General features: G+C 35.7%; 1 protein-coding gene and 1 long non-coding RNA gene across 25 annotated transcripts in view; one reads left to right on the top strand and one right to left on the bottom strand.

Moving 5' to 3' along the window:
- Positions 1-15705, top strand: part of TRDN (triadin) — a 462763-nt gene that overhangs the window by 144216 nt on the left and 302842 nt on the right. The window lies entirely within an intron of this gene.
- LOC131280442 (uncharacterized) overlaps positions 1-15705 on the bottom strand; it is a 74835-nt gene that overhangs the window by 23208 nt on the left and 35922 nt on the right. The gene's annotated exons all lie outside the window — the stretch shown is intronic.

Below are 15705 nucleotides of genomic sequence, written 5' to 3'. Positions count from 1 at the left end.
CTTTCTACTACAGCCTGTCAGGGTAAATGCTCTATATGAAGGGAACAACTCAATACTGACAAGTCCCAGTCTCTATTGAAAATTAATTCAATTTTAAGTATAAAGTTTGCTGCTAATTTTGTTCAGCTGTGATGTTTTAAGGAAGTCATTCTCTACACATACTTTGGCTTTTATAAGGTCAACTAACTTTTTGCTTATGTGAATGCTGAATCTATGTTGTTGATGACTATGAATTAGTGACTAATATGGCATTATTTTCTTTATATTGCACCTGTTTTTTTAAATTTCATTATCTATTGAAAATTATGTGTTCATTGTGCCACTGAAATTATTGATGGTAGCTACTAATAATAAAATATGATTTCCAAGAAACTCACAGTGCACAGGAAGCCATGCATTGTCAAAGTTAGTGTGGGAGGCTGACAGTTTAACAGTTACAAAGCTTATCATTTATTTATGAAAATATGGTAACAGATTAAGATAGTAAGGAAAAAGAAAGCCATCTCTAAGTTAAGGAAGATTATGCTCATGACCATTGAGTGAGTGCCATTCTAAAGACATATGTGAGCATTCTCATTCTAAACCATCATAAGTTCACAGCCATAGTGTTATGTAATATTCTAACTCCTAAAATAAATTTCCAAATTCTACAGAATTATATTTCTTAATACCATTCTTTGACTTTCTAACAGCCTTCTTAATTTATTTCATCTACTTTCACTCATGATTTTAGGTTTATTCCTATAATGTATAAGAAATCCAAGAATATTTAGGTCAATATTGTTTTTTCCAAGGGGTGAAAGGAAAGAAGGGAAGCTTGTATTTTCGTATACTACTCTGTATACATCAATGTACAGAAGGAAAGTTAAATAATATTATCAGTGTTAGTGGGGTAATACATATGCTAGGGTGAAAAAGCATTTAAACAGTTTATGTTTTTTGAAAAAGAAATGAGAAACACAGACTTAATCTTGGCATATGAATTTAGAGGAAAAGCAAGGGATAAAGTTCTGACTCTGACTGACAATTAGGGAATAAAACAATTCCTGTAAAGTGTATTACACTGCATGTATCCACTATTTATAAAACATTTGTGCTTCCATCTGGTTCTGTTTGGAATTAGTGGAACACCTGTTATTGTTTAGCTAGAGTTCATTATTAATTATTGGTAATGAGTTTTTAAAACTATAATTTGATTTTCCCCTGTGTGACTCATTATTTCCTTTGTATATTTGTCAAACCCTCAAAAGTATCCCAAATTGCAGTTCACATTTTTAAAACCTTATAGATGAAGTGTGCTGACACCACTTCCTAAGTCCCAAGCTTTGCCTTTATACCTCATCAAATAAAACACTTCTATGATCCCTTAAAAAAATGTTAGCCTATATTTTGTTTCTAGACCTGGAGATGAGCTGAAATTCTCTTTCAGATTTTCTGTAGTTTATGCTCTATTCATTGGTCAGTGGCAATCTCTACCTCAAAAAAGGGACTTTCTTAATAAGCCAGCATAAACTGCAAGGTTCAGATAATTTTGTTGTTTCTGCATTGACTTACTCTCTAGTAAGTTGAAAAATAAAGAAAATTCTATATGAAAGAAGAAATGGAGTATATAGTACCAAGATTGACCCTGTAGACAACTGGGGCAGCCATATATTTATTATACATAGTGCAGTTTTAGGGCTACTATGGACACTGAAGATCTCCCCTCTCCAGAAATACTTTCCCTGCTGCCCTTCAGTGGCTTAACAACTCCGCCATTAGATACCTTGATGGTGTAGATGGTCAGCATTATAGGAATGTTTTGAACAGTTTTGAGTAACTATTTATGCTTTAAATATTTTGTAATAGGCTGCCTTAGGTAAGGTGGGGAATGACCAAGGAGAAAGGGAGATTTTCTCTCTTTGGTAGATGTCGTAAAGCTGATGACCCCACTTTTTCCCTAAAGCTAAAGTAGCCTCATTATTTTCTTATGAAACAACTATTAAAACTGGTGGCTAAAACAGACATCAGTTGCAACACTGAAACTCACTTTAAGGTTTTTATTTTCTTTTTAGAAATTCATAGATTAGATTGTCAAGATAAATTCCTTCAGTTTATATATTTTTATCAAGCTTCCAGTAACTGTGATTTCTTTCCCAATCTTTTAGGGCTAAACATATTTTTCTGAATAGACAACCATCCAGATAGTTTCATTCATTTAGATAAATTCTTTATAGGAAACATGATTCATATTCCCTCTTCATCAGATTCTTCCAGGACTAATGACATGTAAAGGCTGCTGGGCAGAGTCAACAGAGTTAAAGACGAGACAAATTTCTATAAGTAGGAAATCACATGGTTCACCGACCTCCTTTGATTCATTATAGATAAAGAAGTCAATTTAAACATCCAGTTCAAGAACTGCAGTAGTGTGCTTTGGCTTAATAATTGTATTAGTCTGCCAAAGGGCTGCCAATGCAAAGTACCAGAGATCTATTGGCTTTTATAAAGGGTAGTTATTTGGGGTAAAAGCTTTCACAAGGTCATAAAAAGACAGACTCAAGGTTGCTTTCTCACCAAAGTCAGTTGCCAGGTGTTGAATTAAGATGGTCACTGATCTCTGGCTGGTCTCTGCCTTCCTCTCTGGGCTTCCTCTTTCTCTTGAGGATCCATGAGCCCAGCATCTTGAGGATTCATGCTTAAGTGAAGTCCTCTGTCTCCTAGTATAGGACTTGTTTCTTTCCAGGCCTCCTATATCAGCCTCGGTTGTTCTGCTTTCTTCTGAATCACAGCAGTAAGCTATCAGGCAAAATGTCTCCTCTCTCCTTGGGTCTTCAGCTTTTTGGGCTTTCTCCTTTCTGTCACATGGCAGGATCACAAATGACAGAGCTCTCTCTTCCTGTGTGTGTCTGTGTGAGAATCCATTTATCAAACCCAACAATGGGCATAGACTCAACCTGAGTCACACCCTCTGATGTCATCAAATCAAAAGCCCTAATCTTAACAGATACCCTAATCAAAGACTCCTCACCTGAATTTAACAGAACCAAAGGGTGTCACACCCAGAGGAATAGATTAGTTTGCAAACATAATCTTTCTCTTTTGGGCATTCATAAAATAATCTCAAACTGCCACAGTAATTTTAACACTTTTTTCAGCTTTTCATCTCTGTATCCATTATGATTAAAGCTCAATACAAGTTAACATTTATCCTTTAGACATTATCCCCTCATTGGAAATCCAGCTACTGTCTGATTTCACTTGAGCCAAGAATTTATGTCAAGGTAATTTATTTCACTTTCTCTGTCATCTCTTCTCTTAAAATTGAGGGTACTCACCTAAAAGAATCTTCTCTGGCTATATAATAAGGTATTCTTTGGCTGCCTGTATTCCAATTCCATGGGTTTTAAGTCCATAACTGGAAAGAAGCTCAAGAAATAAGTTCGTGCTCTCATTTTATTAAGCTTCTCTTTGGAAATTTAGTGATGCTTAATAACATTTTTGGTTTGATCTTGCTGAGAAGAGGTCAAATGTAATTGCATTCTAGTCACTGTTATTTAATGGTTTAATCTAATACATTACAGAGTTCACTTGGCTCTATTGGGGAAGACTAGGTAAAATTCAGCCATGCTTTTCTCTTCTCCAGAAAATCCTGTCCCAAAGTGGATGTAGTTCCATAAAAGCATACTCACTTTAATTCCAAGCATCCACATTATGTCTACAAAACCCAAGCTTTAGGAGCTTTGATGTTTACTCAATAAATATTTGTTGAATGACCTCAGGGAGCCTGATAGTCAAGAAAAGAGGTAAAGCCTGACGTAAGTATTTACATAATTAAGGATAACTTGAGGAGTACTGCAAAAGGGGTCAGAAAATGCACGTGCTAATATCAATATACTAGAAAAAATAGTTATCTACATTTACAACCTAGAACCTTTTAATTTTTTTTTTAAATTTTAAGTCATTTTACAAATAATTTACAGAATTAAGAATAAAGGCATAGTGAAATTTTTAATAAGAAATTAAATATAGCAAAAGAAAATTTTGCTTTATATAATTCCTGGTTTTGAAGGTGTGTGTACACCAAATGAGAAACATCTCCAAAAAGGAAATAACTACTCAACTGTCATGCATAAACCTGGAATATATCCATCTTGTTGATACCTATTTCAGATATCAAATGTGTATTTAATAGTTTTTAGCATAGTATTACTGCTAGTTCTTCTTGAACCTGTCTTGTCAAAATGCAATACTTGAATTTTAAATATTTGATCGTCCATAATTTTGTTGTAAAAAGGATATCATCTTCTTAGTTTCATATTTGTGAAACATTTTCATTTTTTAAATTTATAAATACTACTTAAAATGATAAATCCAATAATATGTTTTTCATTTCTACCTTCAGATCCATGCCTTCACCAGGCTTCAGCATTCGTATACTTCATATCATACATTTAGCACACAAATTTTATAAAACGTGAAAGAATTCTGTAACATGCCCTTTTAGCAAAATGGATTGGTCCAGGTCCAGGTAGTGTGTGTCACCATCATATTTCTCTTTTGTCCTTAGGAATGTACTGTTTTTAAGCTGTTTCTTGAATTTGAGGAAATTCATTGTCATCTAAAACTCATAGTCTGAGATTTCACTTGTGCAGTCAGTTTCACTTCCACATTCATCATTACAGCCAAGCATGCTTCCATCTGTCTCTTTATACTCACCTTCAGTACCATCTAATAATAACTTGAAAATATCTGCCTCTGTCAATTTTCTTATCTTTGCAGTTATGTATAGAAAGTTCTGAATTCTCAACTGTGTTCAATGAAACTAAAAGTAGACCATAAAAATGCTGCCAGTTTTCTTTTATAACTTCTTGAATATTGACCCAATACTTTCTACAACACAATCGGAAAAGTGGATAATAATATGATAGTGATGATTTATTTTACTATTGCATCATCCTTCTAGGTGATGCCATTATTATTCTGTTGTTCTTTTTTTTATGCCACTGATAGCACAGTTAGGTGTAAATGATGAGCAATAGTGAAATAACTCCTAGGGTGGTAAAATAGAAAACTTTCAAGATGAAAGAAGAATAAAATCATGGAGATCGCATAATGTGCCATGGATGTTTAAAATTTTCCACTGGTACCATGTGGTAATTACAAGACAGAAGGAGTTTTAATCTGTTTTATAAGTAAGTAAATGTTCTCTTTGTCCTTTGGAAGACCTATAAGAAAAAATAAATAAAAGAATGAAATATTGGTCTTTACAAATATTTAGAATTGCTGAAAAAAAGAAACTCCAAAACTAAGATTGGCCCTAAGGACTTTGATAGTATCCAGATGGCCTCTTGAGAGAACATAAACTTGGGACACAAATCAGAATTCAAGAACGTTGGTTGTGTTTTTAATTTGTTTCTTTATAGCATTTTATATATACATATAAGTATAAAATTTTATATGTAGAAAGTTTCTTTATAAAATTTATTTAAGGTTGCTGAAATGATTAAATGAACTAAGGCTTGCGTAATAGGTGGCACATATCCTCCTCTCCTCCCATTTTTCTCTCTTTTTTACCCTGGAAATTTGCTAGAGAAAGATAGTACTTCTAGTGTGACAGAGCAAAGAAGATCTATGGAAATGTAAAAATCTAAGTGGACCCTGAGGTATTGGTAGTATATGAGTATTTGAAAATGATAATAAAAACATACAAAGCTGAGGAGATAATGATTATTATTAAAAATGAAAGCAAAGAAATGCAAAATCCCCAAAGAGTCATGCAATCTTTTGTTGACTATTCACTCTCTGCTAGGCTCTTAGAAGATCTTATTTAACAATTGAGGGAGGTATCTGATTACCCCTGTTTTATAGATGTGAGAATTGAGGTACAGAAAGTTTAAGTGATATATCCAGTTCACACTTAAAATGGCAGAGAGGGGATTCAATCCAGGTCTGCCCAGGTCTAAAGCCCTCACAACTGACCCCAAATCAGGCATAGAGAACTACAGTTTGTTCTTTTGGTTGGCTCTCAGAGAACCTAGAAAAAGAAACACGTTAGAAACATTGTGCAAGATGCTTTGGAGAGAGCAGAGGTGGAAAAACCAGTTAGAAAAAGCCCAAGGAGAGGAAATGAAACTCAATTAGGTAGGTGAAATGGATGGAAATAAGATGATTTTAGAGCCAAAATAGAGGTAACAATCATTGGATATATTAATACAAAAGGAGAGGGAAGTAAAATAATTTTCAGGGGTTGATAGTTTGAAAAACCAAAAGAATGTTCTAGGAAGTAAATGAAGAGAGTGGGCTCAAAGGTCAGTGGAGAAGACAGGGATAGAGAGAAGGAGATGTTGAACCCATCATTTATTCTTTTATTTATTTACTTACTTTTTTTTCCCTCTATTTTTTTAGGTGTTACATTCAAAAAATATAAGAGATCCCCATTTACCCCCCCCCCCCCCACTCCCTCACCCCACTCTTCCCACATCAACAACCTCTTTCATCTTTCATCATCATGGGACATTCATTGCATTTGGTGAATACATTTTGGAGCACTGCTGCACCACATGGATAATGGTTTACATTGTAGTTTACACTCTCCCCCAGTCCACCCAGTGGGCCATGGCAGGACATACAGTGTCCAGCATCTGTCCCTGCAGTACCACCCAGGACAACTCCAAGTCCTGAAAATGCCCCCACATCACATCTCTTCTTCCCTCTCCCTACCCTCAGCAGCTACCATGGCCACTTTCTCCACACATCAATGCTACAATTTCTTCCATTACTAATCACAATAGTTCCATAGTAGAATATCAGTAAGTCCACTCTAATCCATACTCTTTTGTGGACCCTGGAATGGTTATGTCCACTCCACCTCTATATCAAGAGGGGGTTTAGATTCCACATGGGTGATGGATGCAATTTTCCTACTTGCAGTTGTAGGCACTCTCGGCTCCCTGGTGTGGTGGTTGACCCTTCTTAACCTCCCTGTTCAAAAATTATTTGCTACACACATGCCAGGGTTCATGCTAGGTACTTTCACATACCCTTTCTCATTGAATTCTCACAGCAAACTCTGAAGTAGGTAGTTAGATAAACAAGTGTAAGGTTTGAGGGAGAAATCAAAGTGAGAGATAGGGTCACTTAAAGTGTGAGTCAAAATAAAGAAAACAAGGGGTCTGAGGGCTGACTGGGTGGTACTACAACATTTAGAAGTCTGAAATAGGAGAACGAAGGAGTCTGAGAAGCAGTCTATGAAGGAGGAAAGGATAAACTGGGGAAGTTTTCTTCTGAGTTTTTTGTCTCTCCCCTCCCAACCCAGTGAAATTAATACTAAGGCCATCAGCTGTGAGTAAGGAGGGGCAAGAGAATTTTGGATGCTCAAGAAGAGGAAAAAGAAGGAAATAATCAGTTTTATAGTGTACATAGTAAGAAGACGGAAATGGTCAGTTAAGAGAGGTGGAAAGTAAATCACCCTGGGAAAAGAAGTGTTTTGTCTAGCAACATACCCATTAAAGGCTGATAATCATGCATATGCAAACCGGCCAGGTAGAATGACTAGGAATTTTCTCCAGCCACATTCAGTTGTTTGAGTGGAGGTATGGAATAGATGGGAGCATTGGGATTAGCCAAGATTAGAGTTTTGCAGATAAATTAGATGGCAGGAGAGTTGGGCAGTGGGGTTGAGGGTAAAAGTAAAATAAATAAACAAACAAACAAGCAGCAACAAAACCTGATTCCATTTATGAACTTTGGGTTCATGAACTGAGCTAGATAAGAAGAGAGGTGATGACATAAAGAGAGTGATGGAAAGTTATTCAACCAGAAATTTAGGGATCATCCTTGGTGCCATTTTCTCCCCCTGCAATCCATCCATAAAGAGTCATGCAAGTTTCAACTACTAAATATATCACAAAAGTCTTCACTTCTCTCAAGCTTCTCTGTAGTTACTTAGGCCAAGCTTCCACTAATTTCTACCTATTAAAAGCTATTAAAAATATGCACAATTAATTTTATCTAGTCCCCATGGAACTGTCACAGTGATCTTTGTAAGAGGAAAATCTGATCATGTCACTTTCCTAGCTTGAACCCATTCAAAATTTCCCATTGCTCTAAGAATAAAAATCCAAATTTTACCGTGGTTTACAAGAACCTTGTAATCTGATTCATACCATTCCATCTAGTAATCCTCTTCCCCCACTCACTAAAATCAGTCAAACTGGCATCCACTTTGAATATGACTGAATTATTCTTGCATCGAGAACTAGGCTTTCCTTCTCACTGACCTACTCTTTCCCAGTCCTGCCTCCACTTCATCCTTCAGATATTAACTCACATATCCCCAACTTGAAGCAGCCCTTCTTAGCTCTTCTAGATAATGCAGGCACTGCTCCCCTGGTTCTAGCCATCACCCACTCTGCCAATTTCTGGCAATTTTAGTACTTATCATATGTTGTGGTTATTTCGTTTACTTTGTATACTTGTTTATTATTTTTCTCCAAAAGAGTATAAACTCCCTGAAGACTGTATACACAACAACCAGAACTAATCTTTACATATTTCAAGCAATAGATAAATATTTCTTAATTCGTTCAACAAACATTGATTGAGTGTCCACTATACACCATGAACTCAAGAGCTTAGAGTACTTGGATTTACTTTCTAAAAGTAGTAGGTTAAAAATTACTAATAAATATGAGTTTACAAGGTTTCTCATTTAATATGTTAGAAGATGATAAATGTTATGGAAAGATTAAAAAGTAAAGCAAGGTAAAGGGATCAGGAATGCTTTGGAGGGAAGTCAGATGCATTTTAAATAGTTCTCTCAGAGTCAGGCCCAGTGAAGTTAACATTTTTAGCAAAGATGAGATGGAGGTTAGGGATTTAGCCAAGTAGCTATCAAAGCAAAGAAGTTTCCAGGTACAGGGAACAATCAGGACAAGGCTCTATTGTAGGTCATGTTTGAGAATCAGCCAGCAGGCCAGTGTGTATGGAATGAACTGAGAGAAGGAGTAGACAGTTGAGAGCCAACCGTTAATGGAAGACCATATGATCTGGCCCTGAAGGACCTCAGCTTTCAATAGGTTTGAAATAGATTGCCCCTGAAGGATTTTGCCCAGAGGAGTAACATGATCTGACCTATGTTTTAAAAGGATTATTCCAGCTGAGAATAGACTGTCAGAAGGTAAGCATGGAAATAAGGAGACCAGGTAGAGATTATCATAGCAATCCAAGCAAGATATGAGGGTGGCGTGGACAAGGGTATAGAAGGAGTTAGCTGATGAGAAGACGTCAGATCCTGCATTTAAGAGATAATAAATGAATAAATGGATGAATTGATGAATAATTGAACAGCAAAACTCATACAAATAATCAAATTTAGCATTAAGTATAGAGGAATAATGGGAACGTATTAGGAGATGTGTGTATGTGTAGGCCAGATTGATCTTTAACAAGTCTGAGTAGACATATTGGCTGCATTCTGCGTGCTCCACAATCCCAGGCTAAGCACATTGGAGGATATATAAATACTAAAATGTATGATCTTTAACTTAAAGAAACGGAGTGGATGATTATTTGAAAGAGAAATAGGACCTCATAAGTAATACAAAAAGGTTGAACTCAAAACAGATGGATAATACAGACTCTGTTAAAGAGGAGAGGCTGCTGTAATTCCTGGTACTAGGGAAGATAACATGGATCTAGAACTTGGAAGATAGATACTATTTGACCAAGTACTGAGGAGTAGACAGGACTTGCTTTGCTTGTATTTGAGTGGAAGAGAAGAGGAATGGGGACATAGCACAGCCTTGTCCTAAAACAAGGAGGAGGTCAGACTGGAAAGGGATAAATAAAGATTGGAAAATCTTGGGAAAAATAAGAGGCAATAAGTATGTGATGACAGATTACAGAGCACTGGGTCAATCAGGCAGAGAAGATTTTTTACATGGAAGCAGGGTTTTAAATAGAGCAATGACATGAAAACAACATTTTTGAGAGTGTTATCAGGAAATATTATGTTTATGGGATGGGGAATGGGAGAGAATTTGTGGAATACATAACATAGTTGTTGAATTGAATTCACGTCATGGTTTTGAAGGGAGGAAAGGGCAAACTATAGTAAGCCTCTGTTCATGGGGGTAGTTCTGGGAACAGTGGATAAATGGCTTCAAAAATGAATGTTGCAACTTAAAATGCTACAAACTGTTCTATTTAAGTTCACACATGTGGTGAAGACTTAAATGAGGTCTAGATTTATGTGAGGACTCAGAGTGAAACGTGCATGACCATCTGCTAAAACCATAGTGCAGTTAAGAAAATCGCTAGAACAGGTTCTTTTCATGGCCTCAAATGGAGCAATAGCTTCCTTTCCTTCTTTAGCTGATTTTGTTGTTTTGGGTCATTTTATTTTTAGTCTGCAGAGGGAGCCATCCAAAGCACTGAAATTCCAGACAATGCCAAGCAGGGTGGTTAGGTGCAGAGGCTCCAGAGTCAGACTGTGCAGGTTCAAATCTAGGCCCTGCCATTTGTTTCAAATATGATTTTAGGAAAGTTACCCAATCTCTCTAGATCTCCATTTCCTCTTCTGTAAAATGAGGCTGATAATAGGAGTGTTTCAAGGAATAAATGGGTGGCCAGAGAGTGCTTACAGCACATGGCTCTCCGAGTATTGACTCTTCTTTACTGCTTGGACACACATTAAGGGCTGAGACCAGTAGACTTTTGATTGGGAGAGGAAGGCATTTTTTTTTTCAGAACCACATTAAGAAATGACGTACTGGATCAACTTTGTGCCATTGATAGCCATTGGTTTCTTGGAGCCTTGGCTCCATTGTCTGTATGATATAAGTAATAATGTTACTTAATTCACGGTGCTCTATTGAGGATTACTGAAAAAAAACCTCGCAGTACAAATAAACATATAATTACTTTTGTTTCAGTGTCTTCTGAATTCTAGACAGTATGCTATGTTCTGCAGATGCAGCAATGAAAAAAATACCCATAATGCCTAGCCTCAGAAAGCCCAGGGAATATGTCTGTAGTCAACAGGTACACAATATGCATTCAAAAATTTTAGTTGTTATGATTACTATTAATAATAATGTAGAAGAGAAAATGATTAATGCCTTTATTTGTATTTCTGTTTATATTTTTAATAAGCCTACACACTTGGTTCTATGAAAGATGACAATAAACTGTCCTATTTGGCCTGTGGTTTACACAAACTTGAAATACGATTCTTTGGGACAGAACATTATACTAAATTCCTTAGACAATGTTCATATTAGCTTACAACATCAACGTTTTTGGCAGCTGAGAGCAACAGAAGAATACTATAAATGCATATCTTATTATAAATTGAATAAAAATTGTCAGTTAAATGGCAACTTCTGGAAAATAATGAATTTATTGGATAGTGTTGCAAAAACAGATTTGCATTTTCACAGTTAGGAAATATGCTAGGCCTCCAAATTGAAGGAAGATTCCCAATAAGCCTACCATAAATAATACTATTCAAAAGTGGTAAGAAAACAATTATGCCATGGAGATCCAAGCTATTATATTATGAGGCATTTATATATACTGTATTTATCAAGATTAAAATCTTTTAGAAAACATTTTTGGACTATTTTGTTTATCATCATTTAGGTCACCTTATGTTTATGTTATCGCTCCATTTGTTTACCCTTAACTGAATAATGGAAGAGCTGGACTTATTCCTTGGACTCATTGGAGTCAAGAACATGGACATTCTTCTTAAATCTGCTGTAAACTAAAGGACAGAATCTTGGATTCCTCCAGATTCCTAATGAAAAAAAAAAACCCGCTAGTGATATAACATTCACAACATGAACTGCAGAAGTGTTTCAGAAAGAAAATGTTTGGAGCCATAGAGTAGGAGGGGAAAAATTAAGTAGAATCACTAGTGATAAAAATAGCAATTCATTATATAAGAAAACTCCAAAAAGACAATAGGCCAGCTAATTAACTTCATTGAGTCTCTTTCCTAGCCTACAAAATGGGACAATAAAAATAGGGTCATTGCATGGATTAAATTACACGTGTACACGCACACACACACCCCTAAAGCACTACCTGAATCTAGAAAGTGCTATTTAAATGTTTAGTGGTGGAGGTGGTGGCTAGATACAGCAAATTGTGGTTTCCTACTTATTACTTCTTGTATCTTTCTGATTTACTTATCATCTATCATTATCATTTTCTCCTTAGCAAATCTGGTTTACTGCCATATATACATTCAAGAAGCATTTACCTTTCAATCCCCACTGCCTCATACTTTGCTAGATGCATAACATGTTTGTTGAATTGAATTCGTGACATGGTATTTATCTCAATGAAAAAAATATACTGACGATCATCCCAGAGCAGCGCTCTTTATATGTTCACAGAAATAATCTTGTTATTTAAAAAGATGACAGGTTTCTAAGCATTGCAAATAGGCCCCGTGTAAAGATTTTTTAAAGGAGTTATTGGTAGTATCTCTAGAGAGAGAGGCTCAGAATTAACAAAGACTCGTTTGATGTGCGCATCAGTAAACTGCAGGCAGCATAAAGCATTAGGCAGAAGTGAGAGAAGAGGAGAAAGCCTACATTTAATTATGGGAGCGGCTGGTCTCTAGATTTGACACAGCCCCGTGAGAATTGCCTTCTGATTATTTGATGTCTATGGAAGCTGTTCAAGATAAATGTCTGGTATTGTCATATTTGTCTGCATCAATCCATTAACCATTCTAGTCACTATAAATAGCCAGAATGTATGCAGAAATAGATCCAAGCGCTTCTGAGCGGATGTAGTTCCTCCGATGCTGCTAACACTCTCAGTCAGCTTCATCGTGAAAAAGGGGCCGAGGGTTTTGGGAGAAGCTAGTAAACAAAAAGGCTTTTCTTCCTTTAATACGGTGTGCATATGACTTTATTTTCTCTGCGGCCAGCAAAGAGAACAAAACGAAGGCCTTAGTTTTCATTTTTCTCTCATTCTCAGAGTTTTGTCTCCTATCCCTTTGAAACAGATTTTGGGGTCCAAAGGGGTAAGCTGGGAGGGAATTTTCATTAAAGTGTCTTTTTGGCCGAGTCTTGTGACTATTAGTGTCATGGGCCTGCTGAAAGACAATAAATAACTTCTCAGGTAACCTGCTGGAACTATTCAAAGCTTTTTCTCAAATAGTCTGAATGGGAACAAATAATCCAGAGTAATTTGAATTACTGCATGAGAAGCAAGGGAAATTAAGACTTAATCAAAGAATTATTCAACTAATTAGATGCTATTTATTAATATGCCATGTCTTATAATAACCTTACCTGCTATTTACATGCAAGATTGAGGATTAAAAAAGAATTCCAGCATTTTATGTGACCATAATCCCCCAACCCTATCCAAGATTTATTTGAGTTGTTCTATAGATAAAGAAGGGCATCTAGAACTCTAGCTAACCATTCAAATAAATGCATAGTCACTATCCTTTACCTTAAGCAGATCTTATTGTAAACCTAGAAATAATAAATATGATTCAGATCTGGTTTTGCTAGAGCTGACAACTTTCAGAGAGATCTATTTGATAGACAAATATTATTCCTTTTTCTTTATTTTGTTCCTGAACAGAAATTTTATATGTTTGTTAAAGATGAAGAGAATAATGGATTTTGTAATAAACATATTAATGTTACCAACTGTAGACTGTTCAGCCAGTTCAATATTTCTTGGTCAGTTCGGTGACTGCTATTCTACCCCAATGCATTTTACACTTTGGTTTTTAAAAATATTCTGAGTTAGGACATAATGATACTGTTACTCCTACAAATTAGAAATAATCATTTCATATTTGAAGGTGATATATTCTGCCTATTATTATCCTCATCAAGCATTCAAGTTGATACACTCAAAGTTGTGCTATTAATCAATCTTCTAGTAGTTACTGTATCCCCAGTATGTACTCAATGCTAGGGTCAAACTACAAGTTTCAAAACAGAAGGAGGTTAACAATCTAGTGAGATTATAATAAAACAATGCATACTATAAAACAGTTGAGGGGGAAAAGTGAAAGATGGTACTAATTAAATACTAAATCATATGACCCAGATTATACTCATTATAAAAGTCTAGAGAGGAGAGGGTCCAGTTATTAACACGGCTTCATAGAGTCACAGTATTTTGTCAATGTTTGTCGTCAGGTATATTGTAATTGTTATTATTAATTGCTTGCAATGAATTCGATATCATTTCTATTTAGGGGATCAACCCTTTCATCCCATGGAAAAAAGTAGTGATATTGTAAGATGCATTTATTAATTATACCAAGTGAGAAATCAATGTAGGATAAAAATGAACAGAGTAACACCTTACTATATAGATAGTAACTCTATAAATTGAAGCTATTTTCTTCCAAATTACACCCCATTTTATTTATTTATTTTTTTCAAATTCTACTCAATTTTTTCATTTTCTAAAAAATATTACATTCAAAAAATGTGAGGTCCCCATTCACCCCCACCACCCCTTCCCCACCACTCCCCCCACAGTAACACTTTCCCCCATCATCATGACATATCCATTGCAACTGGTGAGTACATCTCTGGGCATCACTGCACCCCATGGCCTGTGGTCACACCATAGCCCACACTCTCCCACGTTCCATCCAGTGGGCCATACCCCATTTTATTTAATGCCTGTCCTTCTTTCCACCCTTATTCACAGTTAATTGTTTTTATTACATCTCTCAAAACCTCACTGGTCTTATTTTATCCAGTATTTCTGTTTCCTGATTGGTAAGCTGCTTTCCCAAAGGAAAAACTGCCACCTACATACCACTTTCAATTATAACCATCCACAGTGTTTAGGTAATAAGCGTGTGTTTAATAGATAAGACTCATTTATAACAATTGGAATTTCCTTCAGAAAATGAGGGAAAAGAGTGATTGAAAGAGCACTGGCATGGTCATATTAATACACCCTGTGAAAATAAACTGATGCTGTAATATTCTCTTACATGGTATATCTCTATTAAGAAACCTCCTATAAGATACTAAACTTTTCCAGCTTTCTCTTATTCATGGCAAAAACTATGATTTTATGTTTTTTAGAAAATTATAAATAGCCTGCAGTTGTACACTGGATATGTAGTATGTATAGTTTTAAATGACAAAATGGTAGAAATTATGTACAATTTAAAGTAGAAAGAGAATATTGGATGATGTCCAAATGTGTCATTCAAGTGAGAATATTTGTGAATTTAATTGTGGTATTAAGTCTATTAAACAATAATTATTAGCATGTTCCTATTTTATCCTCTATTAAGTTCAGGCAATGAAATATTTAAATTTATGTTAAATGCCTTGGTTGAAAAGATGTGGAACTTTATCTTCTTTATTAAAGGACCCTGTAGAATATTTTCCACAAAGCAAAATCTCAGTCCTATTTTTTTTCCCCCTGAGGTAAACTCCAATCCTGAAGTTTGAGTTTTCATTGGCTTGATGGTGCTTCCTTAGGATTTTCATGTCTTTTTGAAATGCTTAATTGTGTCAGAAACAAACACTACAAAAAAGGGAGCGTGATTTTCTCACAGCTAGAGACAAAAGGGAGGAGGGGTAAGAGTTGCAACATCGCTTTCCTTTTGCCAAGCCCATGCAGTATGGAAGTAGTTAAACGGATGACTAACAAGTGTGAAATTAATTTTTTCATTTTTATGAACGAGATCTTTGTATAAGGGAGAAG

Source organism: Dasypus novemcinctus, chromosome 11 (genome assembly GCF_030445035.2).
Source record: "Dasypus novemcinctus isolate mDasNov1 chromosome 11, mDasNov1.1.hap2, whole genome shotgun sequence".
NCBI classification, from domain to species: Eukaryota; Metazoa; Chordata; class Mammalia; order Cingulata; family Dasypodidae; genus Dasypus; species Dasypus novemcinctus.
Note: the sequence above shows the minus strand (reverse complement) of the source record. Positions and strands in the feature narration are given on the sequence as shown.